The 6220-nt window shown below is 35.4% G+C and overlaps 1 pseudogene across 1 annotated transcript; it reads left to right on the top strand.

The window, feature by feature from the left end:
• Window positions 1-4201: 4201 nt before the first annotated feature.
• Window positions 4202-5788, top strand: LOC116555112 (annotated as a pseudogene). Its single transcript, XR_004270380.1, has one exon. The product of XR_004270380.1 is annotated as a peptidyl-prolyl cis-trans isomerase FKBP1A pseudogene (transcript).
• The last annotated feature ends 432 nt before the right edge of the window (window positions 5789-6220 follow it).

The following is a 6220-nucleotide window of genomic DNA, read 5'->3' as shown; positions in this document are numbered from 1 at the left end:
TGACATCAGTGAGAGAGGCTGGAGTTGAGACCGGTCCAACTCAAGATCTGCTGTGGGAAGGAGACTGTTTGGCCTATTTTGTTGGCTCAGACGGGTGGACATCACCCAGCAGGTCTCTGAAAAATTAAGGTAGTTCCCCAGCTACAAAACGGGCTGGAGATTAGATCGGACCCCTTGGTATCTACTGTAGAATGGAGGCTGGTATCTTTGAAATAAATGTAAATTATTTACAATACACATTCGAAGAAATGTTTATTTAAAAATAAGTAGAAACAATACACATTCAAAGAAATGTTCATTTACAAATAAACATTAATAAATTGCAGACATGTTTATGCTTTCCACATATTATAATCATATCTTGGTTTCCTTATTTTCTATAGAAAAACATTTTCTATTATAAAAATGCACACATACACAGCCCACCTTCATTTATATTCCTTATATCATTCTTTTTTTCCTCCTCTTTATAAAAAAACCTTGTTGTAATTCCTTGAATATGTCATGCTTTAGACATACTGTTTCCTATTCCTGGAATATACTGCTCAACTGTTCTCCATCTGGCAAAGGTATGATTATACTTCAAACACCAGTGAACACATTACTTCATGCATCATCAATACCAAACAAGCAAAAATAAAACAAACCAAAAACAGCAACAAGCAGTCTGATGGCAAAATTACATCATAACCTTCTTTTTACAGCTACACAATTTCATACAGTTATGCAAAAGTATATTTGACAATAAATTAATTTTTTTGAGGGAGGTCTTCCTCTGTCACCTAGACTAGAATACAGTAGTGCAATCATAGCTCACTGCACCCTTGAACTTTGGGGCTCAAGCGAGCTTCCTGCCTCATGTTCCTGAGTAGTTATGGCTCAAGAAACATACCACCACATCTAGTTAACATTTAAAAAAATGCTTTTTCTTTAGTTTTTAATTTTTTTTTTGTCTTGCTATGTTGCCCATGCTGGCCTCAATTTCTGGCCTGAAATGATCCTCCTGCTTCAGCCTCTTGAGTAGCTGAGATTAAAGTAATGAACCCTCTCACCTGGGTTGAGTTAATTTCTCACATGAATGGTCCCCTTCAGTGATTGGTGAGACATATTATATATAATTAAAAGCATAAAGGTTTTGTGGTTAAGACATGCTTGTTTGAAATTGTGTCAGCTAATGGCTGGTTAAATATCTTACATAATTTAGTCAACATTTTTGCGTCTTCTTTCCACATCTTTAAAATGATATCATATTCGTGAAGTTAATGTGAAGATTAAACAGAGATACATGCAAAATACAGAGTTCAGTGTTTTATGTTTCAATAAATGCTAGTTATCAGCTCATTCCCCTTTCAAGAGTAAGAGATATGTTTTTATTATTTTTATGTTCACACAGCCCTTGGCACATAGCATGTTCACAATAAGTGCTGAATAAAAAATGGTGTGATATTATTCTGTCTCAACCTCCTCCTATTACTAGATGTTGGACAGTGAAGACACCTGAATGTTTGCTATTTGAACTCCTTTAACCCATTTGATTTTATGTTAGGTTGAGTTGAGTTTCATGACATCTCTTACTGTGAATGATTCAAGGTTTATGCCAAGAAATACAATGTCAAAACACTGTTGCTCTTTTCAATTCCAATATTACACTAGCTTTTCTGACCTGAATTTAAAACAAGTCTCAGAAAAGAAAATATCCAAAAAGTTCAGATACTCTCAATCCCTCTGCAAATAGGTTTTCTATTTTTCACTACCTGGGATGAAGCAAAGTGCAAATCTTCAGAAAATTGCTTGCACTTTTTCAACACCCTGGGAGAACATTTGGGTTGTACTTATGCCATAGAATGTAAAGGAAGTTACATAAACTAGTCATTCCATTTCACTAGTGTGTGTATGACTTGGAAAGCAGACTTGGTACCACAAGAGTTTTGTAAATTAAAATGATAAATAAGAAACAAATGCAAAAGATAGAATAAACCCAACAAGTTGTTATCCTGAGCATAAAATATAACAACATTTCATTTACTTACCTTTTCTTTGAACACTCTCTTTCTTTCTATCTTGGAAATCTTATTGTTGAACACCTGTTTATTCTTCTTTTGATTCAAATTGCTCTACCACAGAGAATTTTACTAGCTTTAAGAGATCTACCAGTTACCTAAAATCAATGGTAAAACAGAAACATTGTTTTACCAGTTGTTTTTAAATGTTAATTCAAATTCTGAGATACAAAATATGTGTCTGTGTACTCTCTATATATCCTAAAAGAAATTTTTTTCTATATTTTCTTGTACTTCTTTGTTTAAATTTTTGTATTTATATATTCAATAGCTATTTGTTTTATCATAATGAAATAAAAATTAAAAATAATAATACAATATTTGTTGGGTAGTATTCTCAGTGGTCAAGGCCGGTTACCTGTTCATATACTATTATATTTATCTTATTTTTATACCATTTATGTTAAGAAACCTTGCCATCAAAATATTCTTGTGTATTTTATTGTGTACACAAATCATTAAGTAATCAGTCTTAGACCTTTCTGAAATGGGAGATGAAATCCAGGTTATAAAAACAAAGAAAAAATAAAGCTAATATTAATTGCTTTATTATTAATATAATGTAATGCATGCTGTGCACATACTGGCAGAAAGATCTGTTTAATCTCAGTAAACATGTAATCTTGGGTACTTTCTGAAGCAAATACTGTTACTATCCTGATTTATAGTTTTAAAAATAGTAATTATATTGAGGCAAAAATTTACACAGGCAGACAGAAAATGTAAGATTCAACCCCAGGCTGGCTAACACTAGTGGCTATGCTATTAATTACTACACTATATTTTCCCATAAATATAAGAGAGAGAGAGGAAGAAAAAAAAGGAGGAGGAAGGGGAGGGGAGAAGAAAAAGGCAAGGGTAGGGAAAAAAGAAAAGAAAAATCCACTCAATGAATTTATGAATCAAAAATATATCCTTTCTTTTGTTTTTTTTTCCTTCCTTGCAAAGTTCTAAAAAGACAAACATTAGAAGTGATTAACACTAAAAATGGAAGCATGTTCTCAGGCAAGTTTGGTCAAAAGCAAACAGAAGCAATTTCCAAAACAGACAAAAATGTAAGTTATTAGTGGTCTGATTTACAAAATGTTGCTAAAGCATGTATAATGTTTAGGGTGATATTAGATTAAATTCTTCCCCTAAATATCACAATAGATATAGTGATATTTAGCTCAATATAGTGAACTTTAGATTAAGATGAATATTTTAATGCATTAGCGTCAAATGAAAAGAGATTTTTAAAGTTGTTAATTGTAGAATATCACTTAAACATGTTTCTACTTTAAAACAATAATTCATATATACCAACTACAAGTAATAAGTTGTTTCATAGAAAAGTCAGTAATTAATGTAAAATACTCTGAAAAGACAAAAGGAACAGGACAATATATAAATATTATATATTTAAAATATATAAATATCCAATAATATAAAAATCTAATAGTATGTTAAATAATATATAAATGTATCCAATAATATATAAATATTATATTTCATTGTACAAATATTCAATAATATATAAATCACTCAGGCATTGCTTTATAACAGAGATATGTTCTGTGAAATGTGTTAGGTGATTTCATTGTGAATATGTAGCAGTACTTACACAAACCTGGATGATATAGTCTACTATACACACCTAGGCTATATGGTATAAATAGTCTATTGCTCCTACAAACCTGTACAACATTTTAGAGTACTGAACAATGTAGGCATTTGTAACTGAATGGCTATGATATATCTAGGCCATACAAATTTTTCAGCTCCATTGTAATGTTATGAGACCACTGTTGTATAGGACATCCATTCACCAAAATGTGATAATGTGAGATATAACTGTAGTTAATCAGTTTATGAGTTCATCAAAATAATAATTGCATGAAAATATCATTGGTATGTAAAAACGTTCACAAAAGTGAGGAAGCATGTTGTAAATGGGTAGGTATAGAAAGATTCCAAATTAGTAAAATTAAGCAAATGTATACATAGAAACTTCATATTTGAAAATGTATAGACATGCTGATAATATTGGTTTAGTTTCTATTGGAATTGGTTATTTTACTTTTGTCCTGGAAAGAATATTTACCATTTTGAAATAAAACTTTTAAAAAATCTATGTCGTGGCGTGAAGGGGCGTGCGCGTGCGCAGGCGACTAGCCGAGGGACTAGGCAGAGCCGTGGTACCGCCGCCAGGTCGCTGTAGGTCCACGCCGCCCGTCGCGCTGCTCGCCCCTCCAGCGTCTGCCGCCGCCATGGGGGTGCAGGTGGAAACCATCTCCCCAGGAGATGGGCGCACCTTCCCGAAGCGCGGCCAGACCTGCGTGGTGCACTACACCGGGATGCTTGAAGATGGAAAGAAATTTGATTCCTCCCGGGACAGAAATAAGCCCTTTAAGTTTATGCTAGGCAAGCAGGAGGTGATCTGAGGCTGGGAAGAAGGGGTTGCCCAGATGAGTGTGGGTCAGAGAGCCAAACTGACTATATCTCCAGATTATGCCTACGGTGCCACTGGGCACCCAGGCATCATCCCACCACATGCCACTCTTGTCTTTGATGTGGAGCTTCTAAAACTGAAATGACAGTAATGGCCTCCTCCCTTAGCTCCCTGTTCTTGGGTCTGCCATGGAGGGAACCTGGTGCCTCCAGATGCGTGCACATGAATCCATATGGAGCTTTTCCTGATGTTCCACTACACTCTGTATAGACATCTGCCCTGACAATGTGTTCTGTCACTCAGCTTTGCTTCCGACGCCTCCATTTCCTCTTCCCCTTTATCCTCGTATGTGTGTTTACCTAAACTATATGCCATAAACCTCAAGTTACTCATTTTATTTTGTTTTCATTTTGGGGTGAAGATTCAGTTTCAGTCTTTTGGACCTAGGTTTCCAATTAAGTACATGATCAAGTATTAACAGCACAAGTGATAGGTTAACTTTAGAATAGGAATTGGTGTTGGGGGGTAGGCGTTTCAAGAATATTTTATTTTAATTTTTTGGATGAAATTTTTATCTGTTATATATTAAACATTCTTGCTGCTGCGCTGCAAAGCCATAGCAGATTTGAGGCGCTATTGAGGGCTGAATTATTCTCCAAGTTCAGAGATGTCCTTGGGTTAAAATAAAAGCCCTACCTAAAACTGAGGTGGGGATGGGGAGAGTCTTTGCCTCCACCAGTGCCACCCCTCCCTCTCCTTAAACCCTCTGCCGTTGAAGGCAGGTCATTCTCACTGCGATGTTGGACACTACAGGCATCTGTCCCTGAGCCAGCAGGGACCTCTGAAGCCTTCTTTGTGGCCTGGCTTTTTTTTTCCCCCATCCTGTGGTTTTTCTAATGGACTTTCAGGAATTTTGTAATCTCATAACTTTCCAAGCTCCACCACTTGCTAAATCTTGAGAACTTTAATTGACTGTTTAAATTGAAGGTGCTGTTTGTAGACTTAACACCCAATGAAAGCCCAGTCATCATGACAAATCCTTGAATGTTCTCTTGAGAAAATGATGCTGGTCATCGCAGCTTCAGCATCTCCTGTTTTTTGATGCTTGGCTCCCTCTGCTAATCTCAAAGTTTCCTGGCTTTTCCTCCCTCAGCCCCTTCTCACCCCTTTGCTGTCCTGTGTAGTGATTTGGTGAGAGAAATCATAGCTGCCCCCTCCCCCCAGCACCATATATGAGTTTCAAGTTTTACTATTGCAATAAAAGTGCTTTATGCCGACTTTTCTCAAAAAAAAAAAATCTATGTCATTTTAGGCCTAAAAGTGGAAGATAATATAATAAATGGGAAAATAAAATGCAGAAATTCATATCAGGCAGGCCTGAATGTTAAAAATGCTTCTGTCACTAATGGGCAGTTAGGTCAACATTATTTTAAGATCTGAACCTCAATTATTTTAAATACAAAATAGACCTGAATTTTCACATGGCACCTATCAAATCTACCTATTCCTTCACTTTCTCCCTTTTATTAATATGACAAGTTAATTATTTCTGTGGTGGTTGTCCATGAGCAATGAATCCTTAGAAACACTGCCAGAAATACAACAGTCACAAAGAGCATGATTTGTAAAATGTTGTATAGCTTGCTTGAGAGAAAGTGATACAGGCACTATGTTTCATAAATTCCAAAAAAGATAGGTTTTAAGGTTGCCTATGTTTTTAAAAAAATAA

This window comes from Sapajus apella, unplaced genomic scaffold (assembly GCF_009761245.1).
Source record: "Sapajus apella isolate SASKATOON/1434 unplaced genomic scaffold, GSC_monkey_1.0 scaffold14, whole genome shotgun sequence".
Classification (NCBI taxonomy): Eukaryota; Metazoa; Chordata; class Mammalia; order Primates; family Cebidae; genus Sapajus; species Sapajus apella.
Note: the sequence above shows the minus strand (reverse complement) of the source record. Positions and strands in the feature narration are given on the sequence as shown.